Below are 19,349 nucleotides of genomic sequence, written 5' to 3' on the forward strand. Positions count from 1 at the left end.
GCAGCATGACACTTCACCACCACACCACTAGACTGCGCAAACCGTATACGATCGTTTTGACAGCACTCGCAAATCTGAAGAAGTCACCCTGCTTTGATGCGAGTGTTTTGTCTATTTACATTGGGCTAGGCGTACATGGTTTGATACGTGCTGAAAAGTCCTATTTGCTGTTGAACTTGCGCTTCACCTCTTCTATGTTGATTGACAAAGCCATAAATTATGGCCCATAATGCAGCCTACAATGATTGTGTTGTCTGATGATCTGTAGCTATCCTCTGCCATTCAGAGCTCCAGAAAGTTCCCAGATATTTTGAAACACCTGTTAGCAATCTCTGATGTCGGAATATTCAATGGCTACCCGACAACATCTCAGTGCAAACTCCAAAATTGTTCGGCTATTAATTTTCCACGGTTCAACAATACTAGAACATAGTTTGGCTGCAATGGCTTATAATTTCTGCCAGTTAGTGCATTTCCCCTGTGTATAAGTTATACTACATGCATTATTGTGTTTGACACTGAGGATAGCCTATCTGAGACGGTGGTCTGGTTCAAATTAGTCACGTTGTGAAATTGAGAATGGCACAGACTAAATCGTTTAGTCTATTTCTTTGTATTGTGAAATTGAAATGAAATATGGACTATTACAATCAATAATATGTTGAAATTAATTAAAAGCAATCAATTTCTATGAAAAATCTATGTCTGTTGTGTGCGTGTGTCAAGGTAAAGCCTAGGCTTACCGTGCGCATATATTGTACGCCTAGGCTATTTCACCGCCTTGTTAGGCTATGCACGGGGTGTGCCAACTTTTTATGAGATAGAGAAGACCCCCTTAAAGACAAAAAGATAATTCGAGCCCTGACTGAAGTTATAGTTCATAGTTAAAGGCGCATTCTGCAGTTCTAATCCTAGAAAATGCAATGAATTGCTCTGCACAGCCCTCTAGTTGTCTAGTCAGGGCAGAGTCCTGGTTCTGGTCAATGTTAAACAAACATAATAGCCAAGGCCAAGCCATAAACAGTCCCAAACACGCGTGAGTGTAGCCCGGGCCAAGCCATAAACAGTCCCAAACACGCGTGAGTGTAGCCCGGGCCAAGCCATAAACAGTCCCAAACACGCGTGAGTGTAGCCCGGGCCAAGTCATAAACAGTCCCACACACGCATGAGTGTAGCCCGGGCCAAGCCATAAACAGTCCCACACACGCATGAGTGTGATTTGATGCGTTGCAGTATCTTTAGATTGATTTTCACAAGTAACAAGATATGTCTGAAGACACATTACCAAACTTATCTAGGGTCCACCCCACTCTGACGCGTACACACACACACACACACACACGCACAAATAAATATTCTAAACACTCAAATTGATCACAAATAAATAAACACTCAAATTGTATGATTAAACAATCAATATAAACATTACATACATTATTTATCATGTTTGACAATACTCTGCATTATTCTAAAATCATTACATTTGATGGGCCTATTACTAACCTTTCCTTAGGAACATATTTTATACTTGGGTGAAAATGTAATTAAGTCAAATTGCAGAATCAGCTGAAAGTCAAACTCACAAACACTTCTCAGCTGTTATGGCCCCCTAGTGTGTTATGCTGTTATGGCCCTAGTGCGTTCTGCCCGTAGTGTGTTACGGCCCTAGTGTGTTATGGCCCCGTAGTGTGTTACGGCCCTACTGTGTTATGGCCCCCTAGTGTGTTATGGCCCCCTAGTGTGTTATGGCCCCCTAGTGTGTGTGTTCTGGCCCTAGTGTGTTACGCCCCCTAGTGTGTTATGGCCCCCTAGTGTGTTATGGCCCCCTAGTGTGTTACAGCCCTAGTGTGTTATGGCCCCCTAGTGTGTTACGGCCCCCTAGTGTGTTACGTCCCCTAGTGTGTTATGGCCCTAGTGTGTTATGGCCCCCTAGTGTGTTATGGCCCTAGTGTGTTATGGCCCCCTAGTGTGTTATGGCCCTAGTGTGTTACGCCCCCTAGTGTGTTATGGCCCCCTAGTGTGTTATGGCCCCCTAGTGTGTTACAGCCCTAGTGTGTTATGGCCCCCTAGTGTGTTACGGCCCCCTAGTGTGTTACGCACCCTAGTGTGTTATGGCCCTAGTGTGTTATGGCCCCCTAGTGTGTTATGGCCCTAGTGTGTTATGGCCCCCTAGTGTGAGTGTTCTAGCCCTAGTGTGTTATGGCCCTAGTGTGTTATGGCCCCCTAGTGTGTGTGTTATGGCCGTAGTGTGTTATGGCCCCCTAGTGTGTTACAGCCCTAGTGTGTTATGGCCCCCTAGTGTTACAGCCCTAGTGTGTTATGGCCCCCTAGTGTGTTATGGCCCTAGTGTGTTATGGCCCCCTAGTGTGTTATGGCCCCCTAGTGTGTTACAGCCCTAGTGTGTTATGGCCCCCTAGTGTGTTACAGCCCTAGTGTGTTACTAGTGTTACAGCCCTAGTGTGTTATGGCCCTAGTGTGTTATGGCCCCCTAGTGTGTTATGGCCCCCTAGTGTGTGTGTTCTGGCCCTAGTGTGTTATGGCCCTAGTGTGTTACGGCCCCCTAGTGTATTATGGCCCTAGTGTGTTACGGCCCTAGTGTGTTATGGCCCCCTAGTGTGTTATGGCCCCCTAGTGTGTTATGGCCCCCTAGTGTGTTACAGCCCTAGTGTGTTACGGCCCCCTAGTGTGTTATGGCCCTAGTGTGTTATGGCACTAGCGTGTTATGGCCCCCTAGTGTGTTATGGCCCCCTAGTGTGTTATGGCCCTAGTGTGTTATGGCCCCCTAGTGTGTTATGGCCCCCTAGTGTGTTATGGCCCTAGTGTGTTATGGCACTAGTGTGTTACGGCCCCCTAGTGTGTTATGGCCCCCTAGTGTGTTATGGCCCTAGTGTGTTATGGCCCTAGTGTGTTATGGCCCCCTAGTGTGTTATGGCCCCCTAGTGTGTTATGGCCCTAGTGTGTTATGGCCCTAGTGTGTTACGGCCCTAGTGTGTTATGGCCCCCTAGTGTGTTATGGCCCCCTAGTGTGTTATGGCCCTAGTGTGTTATGGCCCCCTAGTGTGTTACAGCCCTAGTGTGTTATGGCCCCCTAGTGTGTTATGGCCCCCTAGTGTGTTATGGCCCTAGTGTGTTATGGCCCCCTAGTGTGTTATGGCCCTAGTGTGTTATGGCCCCCTAGTGTGTTATGGCCCCCTAGTGTGTTATGGCCCTAGTGTGTTATGGCCCTAGTGTGTTATGGCCCTAGTGTGTTATGGCCTAGAGTGTTATGGCCCCCTAGTGTGTTACGGTCCTAGTGTGTTATGGCCCTAGTGTGTAATGGCCCCCTAGTGTGTGTGTTCTGGCTCTAGTGTGTTATGGCCCCCTAGTGTGTTATGGCCCCCTAGTGTGTGTGTTCTGGCCCTAGTGTGTTATGGCCCTAGTGTGTTATGGCACTAGTGTGTTATGGCCCCCTAGTGTGTTACGGCCCCCTAGTGTGTTACAGCCCCCTAGTGTGTTACGGCCCTAGTGTGTTATGGCACTAGTGTGTTATGGCCCCCTAGTGTGTTATGGCCCCCTAGTGTGTTATGGCCCTAGTGTGTTATGGCACTATTGTGTTATGGCCCCCTAGTGTGTTATGGCTCCCTAGTGTGTTATGGCCCTAGTGTGTTATGGCCCCCTAGTGTGTTATGGCCCCCTAGTGTGTTATGGCCCTAGTGTGTTATGGCCCCCTAGTGTGTTATGGCCCCCTAGTGTGTTATGGCCCTAGTGTGTTATGCCCCCCAAGTGTGTTATGGCCCCCTAGTGTGTTATGGCCCCCTAGTGTGTTATGGCCCCCTAGTGTGTTATGGCCCTAGTGTGTTATGGCCCTAGTGTGTTACAGCCCTAGTGTGCTATGGCCCCCTAGTGTGTTATGGCCCTAGTGTGTTATGGCCCCCTAGTGTGTTATGGCCCTAGTGTGTTATGGCCCCCTAGTGTGTTATGGCCCCCTAGTGTGTTACGGCCCCCTAGTGTGTTATGGCCCTAGTGTGTTATGGCCCCCTAGTGTGTTATGGCCCCCTAGTGTGTGTGTTCTGGCCCTAGTGTGTTATGGCCCCCTAGTGTGTTATGGCCCCCTAGTGTGTTATGGCCCCCTAGTGTGTGTGTTCTGGCCCTAGTGTGTTATGGCCCCCTAGTGTGTTATGGCCCCCTAGTGTGTGTGTTCTGGCCCTAGCGTGTTATGGCTCCCTAGTGTGTTATGGCCCCCTAGTGTGTTCTGGCCCTAGTGTGTGTGTTCTGGCCCTAGCGTGTTATGGCCCAATAGTGTGTTATGGCCCCCTAGTGTGTTATGGCCCTAGTGTGTTATGGCCCCCTAGTGTGTTATGGCCCCCTAGTGTGTTATGGCCCTAGTGTGTTATGGCCCCCTAGTGTGTTATGGCCCTAGTGTGTTATGGCCCCCTAGTGTGTTATGGCCCTAGTGTGTTATGGCCCTAGTGTGTTATGGCACTAGTGTGTTATGGCGCCCTAGTGTGTTACGGCCCCCTAGTGTGTTATGGCCCTAGTGTGTTATGGCCTCCTAGTGTATTACGCCCCCTAGTGTGTTATGGCCCTAGTGTGTTATGGCCCCCTAGTGTGTTATGGCCCTAGTGTGTTATGGCCCCCTAGTGTGTTATGGCCCTAGTGTGTTATGGCCCTTGTGTGTTATGGCCCTAGTGTGTTATGGCCCCCTAGTGTGTTATGGCACTAGTGTGTTATGGCCCCCTACTGTGTTATGGCCCTAGTGTGTTATGGCCCTAGTGTGTTCTGGCCCTAGTGTATTACGCCCCCTAGTGTGTTATGGCCCCCTAGTGTGTTATGGCCCCCTAGTGTGTTATGGCCCTAGTGTGTTATGGCCCCCTAGTGTGTTATGGCCCCCTAGTGTGTTATGGCCCTAGTGTGTTATGGCCCCCTAGTGTGTTATGGCCCCCTAGTGTGTTATGGCCCTAGTGTGTTATGGCCCCCTAGTGTGTTATGGCCCTAGTGTGTTATGCCCCCCTAGTGTGTTATGGCCCCCTAGTGTGTTATGGCCCTAGTGTGTTATGGCCCCCTAGTGTGTTATGGCCCCCTAGTGTGTTCTGGCCCTAGTGTGTTATGGCCCTAGTGTGTTATGGCCCTAGTGTGTTATGGCCCTCTAGTCTGTTACGGCCCCCTAGTGTGTTATGGCCCCCTAGTGTGTTATTGCCCTAGTGTTTTATGGCCCTAGTGTCTTATGGCCTCCTAGTGTGTTATGGCCCCTTAGTGTGTTATGGCCCCCTAGTGTGTTATGGCCCTAGTGTCTTATGGCCCTAGTGTGTTATGGCCTCCTAGTGTGTTACAGCCCTAGTGTGTTACGGCCCCCTAGTGTGTTATGGCCCTAGTGTGTTATGGCCCCCTAGTGTGTTATGGCCTCCTAGTGTGTTACAGCCCTAGTGTGTTACGGCCCCCTAGTGTGTTACGGCCCTAGTGTGTTATGGCCCCCTAGTGTGTTATGGCCCTAGTGTGTTATGGCCCCCTAGTGTGTTACAGCCCTAGTGTGTTATGGCACTAGTGTGTTATGGCCCCCCAGTGTGTCACGGCCCTTGTGTGTTATGGCCCTAGTGTGTTATGGCCCTAGTGTGTTATAGCCCCCTAGTGTGTTATGGCCCCCTAGTGTGTTATGGCCCTAGTGTGTTATGGCCCCCTAGTGTGTTACGGCCCTAGTGTGTTATGGCACTAGTGTGTTATGGCCCCCCAGTGTGTCACGGCCCTAGTGTGTTATGGCCCTAGTGTGTTATGGCCCTAGTGTGTTATTGCCCTAGTGTGTTATGGCCCTAGTGTGTTACGGCCCTAGTGTGTTATGGCCCCCTAGTGTGTTATGGCCCTAGTGTGTTATGGCCCCCTAGTGTGACAGCCCTTAAAAGACCCAAGATGGCGTTAGTTCAGGGCCTTTGTGCCCGCCAGCCTCCACAGGTGTGTGAGAGCCGTGGATGGCTGTGTGTATTGTGTTTATGTTTTATGTTGTATCTTGTCCTGAGCTGTTGTCTTGCTATGTGATCTTGACCTGCTCATAGAAGGCAAATCCCACTGAAAACATCAGTTGTGATGAAATGCTTTGAGAAGTACATAGTTAGCAGGCTGAAAATAGACGTATATGGTAAATTAGACCCACTTCAATTCGCTTACAAACGCGGGCGATGTACTGATGATGCTACTTCCTCCATCATGCATCTTGTTTTAAAACACCTTGAAGACAAGTCATCCTATGCCCGATTACTTTTTATTGATTTCAGTTCCGCTTTCAATACTCTCCAGCCCTACTGTACCTATTAATCCAGAAATTGAAAGTGTTGGACGTTAATCCATCACTTATACGGTGCTTTCATTCTTTCCTGACTAGCAGGACACAGCAGGTCAGGGTCAACTCCAGTCTATCCCAAATTAAAGTTATTAGTACTGGGGCACCACAAGGATGTGTGAGTTCACCAGTCCTTTTTACTCTGTACACTAATGAGTGTTCATCTAAGCACCCTGGGAATTATATCTTTAAATACTCAGACAACTCAACAATTCTATGCTTACTACAACAGAATGATGACCTGGACATTTATCATTCAGAAGTAAGGCAGTTTGTTGATTGGTGTGATTCCAACCACCTTATTCTAAATGTTAAAAAGACTGAGGAAATCATTTTTGACCCAAAGTCAGTCGGCAATCACAACCCAGTAACTATACACCAGCAACCAATCAAACAGGTACAATCATACAAATATCTTGGTGTTTAAATAGATAGCTTCCTAACATGGAACACTCACGTTGACTTGTTATGTTCCCGCCTGCATCAAAGAGTCCACTTCCTGCGGCGGTTGCGCTTGTATGGAGTTGACCAAAAAATTATGATATTGTTCTATCAGACAGTTTTGGAAAGTATTATTAGATATGGCATAACCACTTGGTTTGGGAACCTTTCTGTTGCATTAAAATCAAAGCTGAACTATCTAGTCCACACAGCCATGAAAGTCATTGGTCTGAAACTGTATAACAACCCTCAGTTTATTTTCGATCAATGTGTGTTAAAGCAAGCAGACAGAATTCTTTCTGATCCCTCTCATGTCCTGCATGCACAATATGAGTTGCTGCCATCAGGCAGGCGTTTCAGAGTCCCCCACTGCAGACTGAATAGATTCAGAAACTCCTTTATCCTCATATCAATAACACTCCTTAACAAACACCGCAAATAAGCGCCCTCAGTCATCAGGTTCAGCAAGAGGTTTCTGTTTTTATTTGTTTTTATTACTTTATTTATTTAATTATACTGTCTGTTATTAGCCTTTTATGTCTATGTCTGTGTGTCTGTATTGGGTCAGAATTTCTGAGAAGTCCAAGACAAATTTCCCCAAGGGGATAATAAAGTATATATCTATCTATCTATCTATTGTAAGTTACTACAGTGGTAGTGTGTGCCGAGTGTGGCAATTACTCCCAGTGGGAAGAGTGGCTACGATGTAGCAAAATACTGGCCTAGTGTGGTTCGGCAAAACTACTCCCAGTGGGGAGGTTGTGTGTTTGTATATTTATGTGTTTGTTTGTTGCTATTAATTTGGCGTAGGCCTAGCCTTCTTCATACTTTAGTTTTGTTATTACTTTTCTCCTTTCTGCTTTAAGTTAACTAGTTACGCATCCATATGCCCTATAGGCATTTTAACATCCAGGCGTAACATCATCATTGATAGAATTGGTCTTGGTTATGGAGCAAGGTCATAATAACAAGGCCTTGGGCTCAATAACCAGTGATATATACTGCTCAAAAAAATTAATGGAACACTTCAATCATACACTGGATCGGTACTCTGACACTGTTTGGTTCTGAGCACAAGTAAAACTTTTGAGGCGAGTGTTTTATTTTGCAAGAACTGTCAGACATTCTGTTAACTCATTGAGTGCCAATGCGTTGAGTGCCAAAAACGTAATATTAAGTTTTTAGCTTTTTTTTTTTTAATTACGAAACTAGACACTCTAACACACCTTATATGTGATTTTGGGAACTCTGTGATGAATAGAAATGAAATATATGACGATCGTGAAACTCATGAAAACGCACAATCTGGACATTTTATCTGGACATTTTATGATAACTCGGTTGCCGCTTTGGGTCGAATCAGTGACGCATGCACGTCAGGTCAAAACCAGGCCATTTTCGTGGGTCTATCACTAGGTGGCAGTCTCGCCAGGTCTCGCTGATAACTTCCCGGAAAGTTCACACAAGTAAGTAACAGGCAACACTTCATATTTCATGAAAGACGTTATATCTCCATTTCTAGAAAAAAAACAGCGATTTTGATGAAAACTAGCCACTGTTTAGTTTGGCATTTCTCAGGAACAGAGGCGTGTAGAAATACACGGTTTGCACCCACCGAGAGCTTAAAGTCTCATCGAGCTATTGTATGTGTGCATTGTATGTGTGCATAGCTATAACACAGAATATGCTGTGGCTGTACAAAAATCATCAACAATGGTCTAGATTGCTGGCACTTTAGGACAAAGCTCCCGAAAACAGCTTGGCATTCAATGAGTTAATGTAGTTTGAGAATGGAGAAAAGGGTGAAAGGTTTCAAAAAATGTGTTTTAACAATTGTGGAAAAATCTCTGTGTTCCCTTAATTTTTTTGAGCAGTATATAAGCTTGAATTTCCCCTGGGGATCAATAAAGTATCTAGCTATCTATCTATAATAATAAATAATAAAAGCACACATTGATCCACATGAATGATTAATACAACATAGAAGTTATCAGAGAAGATACATGGATCAATAATTTAATTATTTAGTTTACGGTTTTGTCCAAAGCGACCTACAGTATATGAACCTTACAATAGTTAAAATGAACAGTTAACAGTTTTTAAAAGTTGGTAAGCAAGAATCAAGAAAAATAGTAATAAAAACAATATCAAATATCAATAATACAATAAACAAATACCATAAATATACAAGCCATAACTCTACGGATGAATTAATTAATTACGTGTAAACTGAACAGATGAGTCTTTAGATCCCTCCTGAAAGATCCAAAACTATCACAGGAACACAATGCTAGGCAACCCATTTTTTTTTTTTTTTTCAGTTACATGTGGTGACTGAATTATATGTATGTATTTATTTTATAAATGTAATTATCAGATAATTATTTTGTCATTTAACTTTGTGGAGACATCAGTGGATCCCACAGACAATAAAACCCAAACTGACCAGGAGAGAGACTGAGTACTGACCAGGAGAGAGGCTGAGTACTGACCAGGAGAGAGGCTGAGTACTGACCAGGAGAGAGACTGCGTTTACTTGCGTTTAGCCTCCACTACAGCCCTGACCAGGAGAGGGACTGCGTACTCTATTCATTAGCGTCCGATCTGGCACACATTTCACAGCTAGCTTTGTTAAACGTTTACTCGAATTTCACTGCTAGCTTTGTTAAACGTTTACTCAAACCGTAAAATGGAACAGGTGCCAAGAAATCCTCATTTATGTTATAAAATGCAAACATCATGTGTGACCCCAACAGATGGACTGATTGAACTTAACAAGCAGCAGAAAGCCTCTGTTGTTATCCCAATATGAGTGGGATAACGTTGTCTGTTGTCATATTTATGGGGGATCTGCAGGGTCGGTGAGGAGGCTGCCCACAGCTGCAGGTCAACAGTTGATCAACTGAGGAGGCCCAGGAGCTGAATCTGGGAGGGGGAGGAAAGGTCACGACCCCTAAGGGAGAGACAGAGTTCAGCAGAAATGCCCTCCAGAGCAGTGCTCCGTTAAATATTAAAATGAAGTAAATTTGAATCCAAATCAATCAACTCTGTTAAATGAATAGTATTCATATATGAATCCAAATGAACCTGCATAATCAGCAACTCCAGCATGATCTGGTGTGTGTCTAGCCTTTCACTACGCACCTAAGTGGGCTAGGAAGAGGTCACAGCGAGAGCTGTCACCCTCTAATCTTACTTAATTCCTTTTTTGTTGGGATAAATGACTATGCAGTTGGCCCTGCTTAAATCATAAGCACTCCTCTGTATGGCATCCAGCTTGCTGGCTACAATAGGAGGTCAAGATATCAAAGACTGAATCAGAGACAATTGCCTTATTGTCCAGTTATGAGTCATGACCTCGGTTTAAACTTGTGACTTGTTCGTTTATTTTGCAGCTAGAGGAAGAGGAGGTTACTGGCAGTTCATGCGTGATAAGAATCTCTGGATCTCAGTGAAGTTCACAGAGAGGAAAGGTTGTGCGAAGTTAAAGAGGAGAGGGGTCACTCATTACAGGATTAAAGCAAAGAGAAGTCAGCAACCGAGGAACAGTCAGAGTTCAAATACTGCAGGGTATTCTCTCACACACATGCACACACACACACACACACACACACACTCTCTCTCTTTCTCTCTCTCACACACATGCACACACACACACACACACTCTCTCTCTTTCTCTCTCTCACACACATGCACACACACACACACACAAACACATACTGTCTTTCTCTTTCTCTCTCTCTCACACACATGCACACACACACACACACACACATACACACACTGTCTTTCTATTTCTCTCTCTCTCGCACACACACACACACACATACTCACTCTCTCTCTCTCTCTCTCTCTCTCTCTCTCTCTCTCTCACACACACATGCACACACACATATACACACTCTTTCTCTCTCTTTCTCTCTTTCTCTCTCTCTCACTGTTTTTTTGACAAGTGTCTCTGAGGGGAGTTCTGATGTATATATTCTGTATATATATGTATATGTATATATATGTTCTGATGTGTCTCTGAGGGGAGTTCTGATATATATATATACAAACAACATAATATATGTACCTTAAAATATCATACAAATAAGTACACATAACATATGTAATAGAATACAGTTTTTCTCGATCGTTTTGATACCTCTGTCAACTCTGACATCACATTCTCAAAACAGTTAACACCCGTGTCTGAACAAAAGCACTCTGGACAAAATTACACATTTTGCTTGCAAAAGGCTGTTACTCTCTCAAAACACTTAAAACATGCAGCAAAAGCAAATCTTGCCTTCAAACACTACAACTTGTTGCCAATTCAAAAACACTCTTTAATCAATCATTACACACTGGGCAACAAAATGCAAAATCTAGTTCTCAAAATGAGCATTTTTGCTATGTCTGTTTCATTACTTTCTCATTTTTCTGGTATCAGAAAAAAACTCTGAAAAAACAAATTATTCATTCCTCCCAAGATGTAACTGTCATTCACATGTAAGACATACAGCAAACACCTAGCAAGATACTGTAAATTTCATTGAACTACAACTTTCATCGAAATAGACATACAGTAAAGACCTTTTGTACTGTTTTCTCCACCAAATAGGCAATACAGTACTTTGTCTAAATGTGCATTAGATCCATACTTGCAAATAGCAACACAGAACAGACATCTCTTATGTAGAATGAATGATTGCTGATTGAAGAATTGTGCAAAGGAGTTTCACACAGGTGTATCAGAAATTCAGACTTATGCAAGGAATCTATACCACCTGTGAAAAGATGTTTTCCTTTTGTTTAGCATGGGAAAACCAATAGAGTTTGGGGCTTTTGAATGACACTTGTGTTAACTGTTTTGCAAAAGGGTGTGAGAAATGTGTGAACCCAATGAAAATGTGTGAACACATTCGCAAGAGATGACCTCTGCTGTGCAAAGAAAGTAGTCATGAAGACCAAGTGGGTTCTAGTTTACTTAAGCAGGGAAAAGCAATCGAGAAAACTGTAATAAGTATAAAATATATGTAATAGAATAATAATTACTAGCATATGTAAAAATGGATCTATAGGCTATTGTATTGACTTCCTGTGTCCTCAGGATGTTCATCAGAACACTCAGAGTACACAGCATTATCAATCCATATGATCTTCCACGATCAAACCAACACAGCATTATCAATCCATATGATCTTCCACGATCAAACATCCATGTTTGTGATGTAGTGTAGTGATTGTAGGACATACAGCAGCATGTATGTAGTGATTGTAGGACATACAGCATGTATGTAGTGATTGTAGGACATACAGTAGCATGTATGTAGTGATTGTAGGACATACAGTAGCATGTATAGTGATTGTAGGGACATACAGCATGTATGTAGTGATTGTAGGACATACAGCATGTATGTAGTGATTGTAGGACATATAGCATGTATGTAGTGATTGTAGGACATACAGCATGTATGTAGTGATTGTAGGACATACAGTAGCATGTATGTAGTGATTGTAGGACATACAGTAGCATGTATAGTGATTGTAGGGACATACAGCATGTATGTAGTGATTGTAGGGACATATAGCATGTGTGTAGTGATTTTACAAGAGTATACAATGTCAGATACTCTCATTCAAACAACAAACTGCTTCTGTGAAGCTTGGCTACTCGTATCAGTTATATGATGACTTTGATTTTCTGTCGCCCAATCAACAACTGCATACCCATACCGTACCACCTGCATACCGCCGTACCAACTGCATACCATACCAACTGCATACCCATACCGTACCAGGACCAAATAATCTTGGTACCCCAACTGAGGGAAGGAGCTTGGCAGTGCTCGGTTGTTTTGGCACGGTGCATGTTTTTGACAATGGGGACAAAATAATTGTGTCCCGTGCAGTTGGTGGAAATGCCCCAATTGAGTGCTGGACTGTTGAATGAGCCTGTTCCTAATCTGTTAGTTAGCTGCCTGTTCCTAATCTGTTAGTTAGCTGCCTGTTCCTGATCTGTTAGTTAGCTGCCTCTGATCTGTTAGTTAGCTGCCTGTTCCTGATCTGTTAGTTAGCTGCTATTTACAGAATGATGGGTATGTCCACCGTCCTCTCCAGCAGCCCAGTGCAGGTTAAATGGCAGGGCATGTTTGCCTTAATGCTAACGCATTGATTTGTGGGCCCTCTGGCATGTTTGCCTCATGCTAACGCATTGATTTGTGGTCACATAATTGAGGCTTCTTCCTCCTGGCAGCGGCTGCTGCCAGTGAGCTATTTGATCTCTGGCTAGCTGAGTATGTATGTATGTGTGCATTAAGCAAAGATCTCTTTGGCTAGCTGAGTATGTATGTGTGCATTAAGCCTGCCTTCCAACAGGACACCTGCTGTGCACCCTCTTGAGTATGTATGTATGTGTGCATTAACAGGACACCTGCTGTGCACCCTCTTGAGTATGTATGTATGTGTGCATTAACAGGACACCTGCTGTGCACCCTCTTGAGTATGTATGTATGTGTGCATTAACAGGACACCTGCTGTGCACCCTCTTGGCTGCCCATGATAGTGCCATGAGAATGCCATGAGAATGCCATGATAATGCCATGAGAATGCCATGATAGTGCCATGATAGTGCCATGATAGTGCCATGAGAATGCCATGATAATGCCATGATAATGCCATGATAGTGCCATGATAGTGCCATGAGAATGCCATGATAGTGCCATGATAGTGCCATGATAGTGCCATGATAGTGCCATGAGAATGCCATGATAGTGCCATGATAATGCCATGATAGTGCCATGATAGTGCCATGAGAATGCCATGATAGTGCCATGATAATGCCATGATAGTGCCATGATAGTGCCATGATAGTGCCATGATAGTGCCATGAGAATGCCATGATAGTGCCATGATAATGCCATGATAGTGCCATGATAGTGCCATGATAGTGCCATGATAGTGCCATGATAGTGCCATGATAGTGCCATGATAGTGCCATGATAGTGCCATGCCATGGGCCCCCAGCTGATCACTGCAGGCATCAGCGGAGCTCAAAGGTTGTGTAAGCAGCTCAGAACCTTCACTCGAGCCAGAATTCCTCTACATCACTCGAGCCAGAATTCCTCTACATCACTCGAGCCAGAATTCCCCTACATCACTCGAGCCAGAATTCCTCTACATCACTCGAGCCAGAATTCCTCTACATACTGATTTAATGCCCTTGGACAGAAACAGGTGAAGACTGACTGATCCAATCCCACTGCACAGCTGGCTGCTGATCCAATCCCACTGCACAGCTGCTGCTGCTGATCCAATCCCACTGCACAGCTGCTGCTGCTGATCCAATCCCACTGCACAGCTGGCTGCTGATCCAATCCCACTGCACAGCTGGCTGCTGATCCAATCCCACTGCACAGCTGCTGCTGCTGCTGATCCAATCCCACTGCACAGCTGCTGCTGCTGATCCAATCCCACTGCACAGCTGCTGCTGATCCAATCCCACTGCACAGCTGCTGCTGCTGATCCAATCCCACTGCACAGCTGCTGCTGATCCAATCCCACTGCACAGCTGCTGCTGCTGATCCAATCCCACTGCACAGCTGCTGCTGCTGATCCAATCCCACTGCACAGCTGCTGCTGCTGCTGATCCAATCCCACTGCACAGCTGCTGCTGATCCAATCCCACTGCACAGCTGCTGCTGATCCAATCCCACTGCACAGCTGCTGCTGATCCAATCCCACTGCACAGCTGCTGCTGCTGATCCAATCCCACTGCACAGCTGCTGCTGATCCAATCCCACTGCACAGCTGCTGCTGCTGATCCAATCCCACTGCACAGCTGCTGCTGCTGCTGATCCAATCCCACTGCACAGCTGGCTGCTGCTGCTGCTGATCCAATCCCACTGCACAGCTGCTGCTGCTGATCCAATCCCACTGCACAGCTGCTGCTGCTGATCCAATCCCACTGCACAGCTGCTGCTGCTGCTGATCCAATCCCACTGCACAGCTGCTGCTGATCCAATCCCACTGCACAGCTGCTGCTGCTGATCCAATCCCACTGCACAGCTGCTGCTGCTGCTGATCCAATCCCACTGCACAGCTGGCTGCTGCTGCTGCTGATCCAATCCCACTGCACAGCTGCTGCTGCTGATCCAATCCCACTGCACAGCTGCTGCTGATCCAATCCCACTGCACAGCTGCTGCTGATCCAATCCCACTGCACAGCTGCTGCTGCTGCTGATCCAATCCCACTGCACAGCTGCTGCTGCTGCTGATCCAATCCCACTGCTGCACAGCTGCTGCTGCTTAGAGAGTCTAGACGCTTGACGGTTCCCAGATGTGCATGAGGCAGTAAAGCGCCTCGGGGCATATTCTCATATTCTCATCGGGGCATATTCTCATCGGGGCATATCCTCATCGGGGCATATTCTCATCGGGGCATATTCTCATATTCTCATCGGGGCATATCCTCATCGGGGCATATTCTCATCGGGGCATATTCTCATCAGGGCATATTCTCGGGGCATATTCTCGGGGCATATTCTCGGGGCATATTCTATTCTCGGGGCATATTCTCGGGGCATATTCTCATCAGGGCATATTCTCGGGGCATATTCTCGGGGCATATTCTATTCTCGGGGCATATTCTCGGGGCATATTCTATTCTCAGGGCATATTCTCGGGGCATATTCTCATCAGGGCATATTCTCGGGGCATATTCTCGGGGCATATTCTCATCAGGGCATATTCTCGGGGCATATTCTCGGGGCATATTCTCGGGGCATATTCTCAGGGCATATTCTGCTGTCTTGACGGATTTGCCACCCTTCTCAAGCAGACTGAGAGAGAGTGTCGCTTTCAGCACCCCATGCACAGACTCACCCCATGTACAGACTCAGCACCCTGCGCACAGACTCAGCAGGCTTTCAGCTTTCAGCACCCCGCGCACAGACTGCAGGCTTCAGCTTTCAGCACCCCATGCACAGACTGCAGGCTTCAGCTTTCAATACCCATAGTTACACAGGAACAGATCGTATAGCCCTCTCTAGCCCATATAGTCACCTCCAGAACAGATCGTATAGCCCTCTCTAGCCCATATAGTCACCTCCAGAACAGATCGTATAGCCCTCTCTAGCCCATATAGTCACCTTATTCAGCCCCGCCCATTTTTTAAAATTCCACGTTGTCTTTAAACTTCCGGTCGGCTAGCTCCGTCTAGTTAGCTTCATTGGGATAACACGGCAGAAGAGGATAGAGAGGCTAGTTAGCTTCATTGGGATAACACGGCAGAAGAGGATAGAGAGGCTAGTTAGCTTCATTGGGATAACACAGCAGAAGAGGATAGAGAGGCTAGTTAGCTTCATTGGGATGACATGGCAGAAGAGGATAGAGAGGCTAACTTGGGAGGAAAATGACAAATGCCATCAGGAGGTCAGACTGCAATATTGTACTTCGCTACCCAAGGCTATTCAGCCCTACGGAGTGGGTAGACGATGTGGCAGTGGCCGCTGTATCGTATGGAGAAACTCGCAAATCCTTATATGTTTGGTAACTATGGTAACTAGTTTAGAAAGCCATTACAGAACAGCCTCTCCAAAGTAAGTGTTTTCCTAACTTCAGATAGGAAAGAAATGTCAGAAATGTCTTAAGTCACCAAAATCCTAAATAAACGTTCCTAACTTTATGATGACCCATAACACAGTCATCTCGATAGAGCTCTGCTATCTCAATGTATCGCAATGGATGTACTGCTCAATCGGAAGTTCGGAGACAAGGTGGGCAAAGCTAGAGCCCCCCCCATGTTTGCGCACGGAATAAGGTGAATAGCAGCTACCTCCAGAACACATCATATAGCCCTGACCCTCCAGAACACATCATATGGCTCCAGAACACATTATATGGCCCTAGAACACACCATATGGCTCTAGAACACATCATATGGCTCTAACCCTCCAGAACACATCATATGGCTCCAGAACACATCATATGGCTCCAGAACACATCATATGGCTCTAGAACACATCATATGGACCTAACCCTCCAGAACACATCATATGGCTCCAGAACACATCATATGGCTCCAGAACACATTATATGGCTCCAGAACACATCATATGGCTCTAGAACACATCATATGGCTCTAACCCTCCAGAACACATCATATGGCTCTAGAACACATCATATGGCTCTAACCCTCCAGAACACATCATATGGCTCTAGAACACATCATATGGCCCTAACCCTCCAGAACACATCATATGGCTCCAGTGAGAAAAGAGTTTGATAAAATAATAATATCTCATATTATTCTTCTATATGATAAAATAATTTAATAAAATAATACTATCTCATATTACTCTTCTATATGAGAAAAGAGTTTAATAAAATAATATCTAATATTACTCTTCTAAATGAGAAAAGAGTTTAATAAAATAATAACATTTTATATTACTCTTGTATATGATAAAATAATTTAATAAAATAATATCTCACTCTTCTATATGGGAAAAGAGTTGGTAACACTTTATTTGAAGGGGTCTACATAAGGGTGACATGTAACCGTCATAAGAATGACTTGACACATGTCATGTACATTAATGACACATTATTGATGTTTATGACTGTTGTCATAATGTGTCATTTGGTTTTTGGAATGTCAAGTTGACATTGTTTGGGTGTCATCATCATGACAACTTGACATTAGCCAAGATGACATTATTTGATGGGTCTTTGTCATGACAACTTTAGCCAAGAAAATATAACCTGTTTACAATATTGTCATGATGACTTGACATAGCCAAGAAAGAAATGCAAGGTGTTTGGCATGATATTGTCATGACAACTTGACATATAACTGTGTTTGGCCTGACTTATCTTCTAGGTTTGTAAAGTGAAGGGCCTGAACAATTGACTGTCATGACACCATTATAATTGTGTCATGAATACTTTCCTTGACCTCAACTACAGTGGTACAGTTTTGACTTGTCATTAAGCTGTCACAAAGAACTATTACACACCAAAATAGTTTCCTGACAGTGTCATGAATTGTCATGACAACTTGACATAATTGTTTAATTATTACATGAACAAGTTCATATAACGGTGTTTGGCCTGACTTATCTTCTAGGTTTGTGAAGTGATGGGCCTGAACAATTGGCTGTCATGACGCCATTATAAATTGGTCATGAATACTTTTCTTGACCTCAACTACAGTGGTACAGTTTTGACTTGTCATTAAGCTGTCACAAAGAACTATTACACACCAAAATAGTTTCCTGACAGTGTCATGAATACTTACCTTTGACCTAAAGTACAGTTAACCATCTGAGATGTTTCCTGAACATGTCATTAAGTGCCATTACACTATCATGTAGGTCATATTTCTGTACATTTTACATTTCTGGAACATTGAGTCTAATTTCAACTATAATGACAACAAATACCATACTCAGTCATGACTTAAGAGTTTATTTCAGCAATGCATTTTGCAAAACCATAGTACATGGACATGTTACCATGCCAGCTAACCTAACTGTGCATGTGGAACATGCATTAAACTATTCACATACTAGTCTTTAAGCACCATTTCATTGCCATCATTTCTGCAGCTTTTTCAAATCATGCATGAGTCTACCCAACACACCATTGCGATGACGGATTCCTAACCAGTAGTACCATTCAATCATTTTAAGGTGTGTTTTGAGGGACTGAGGGGTTAGATTCCCCCTGAGACGTCATATTTGTCTGTGTAAGGGGCACTTATTTTAATGTAGAGTGAAGCGCTGCCTTGCTAAGGAACTTTTCACAAGAGGAGTAGACAAATGAAAGTACCAAAATAGTTTACCCAGAACATATAGCCGGCATTTATTAAACATCAAATATGAAACAGTATGACCTTGTTTCTCTTTTCTGTCCTTTTAGTTGTGAAAATCAGTATTTCTTTTAGTTTTCAACCTTTTCACACAAGTTGAGAAAAATATAAAGTAAAATGACCTCAGAGCTTTGATAAAATAATCCCAAAATAATAAACCAAAGTCCATCTACCCGGGTAGTATGCTTTTTTTTAAGTGGTGCGATCTCGCGCTTATCTGTAGGCTACGATGAAATGAAGACATATTGAGTAGAAGCAGTTCGTGTTGCAGGCAAGATGATCATTCGCGCCCTCTGCTCTTCTGCCTCACGTGTCCAATGGAACACTCTGCATAGCAACAACCTGCATAGCAGGGCAACAATTCAATTCAATTACTCTCTCGATACATTTTAGCAGATCTGGAAATATAAGTCATATTCATGAACTATAGTAGCTTATTCTTATTTTTAATCTATACATTCACTACAAAGCCTACATGAAACTTCAGCACTAGCATATCACGTTGTAACATGGCTTCAACATAGCATGAATTAGCACTTCAAATCATTAAACTCATGTTCAACTCCGATTGGTTTTTAGCTTATGCAGTACCATCAATACCCACTTCCCATTTCCACACAATGCATTAAACAACTGAGTTATATGGAAGCATATGGGTAGCTTTATTCAAATGAGAATGCAATCTGCAATATGCAATTCAAAAAGACATTACATTATGCAATTGCAAATTCATTATGCAATTTA

Source organism: Alosa sapidissima, chromosome 5 (genome assembly GCF_018492685.1).
Source record: "Alosa sapidissima isolate fAloSap1 chromosome 5, fAloSap1.pri, whole genome shotgun sequence".
Taxonomy (NCBI): Eukaryota; Metazoa; Chordata; class Actinopteri; order Clupeiformes; family Clupeidae; genus Alosa; species Alosa sapidissima.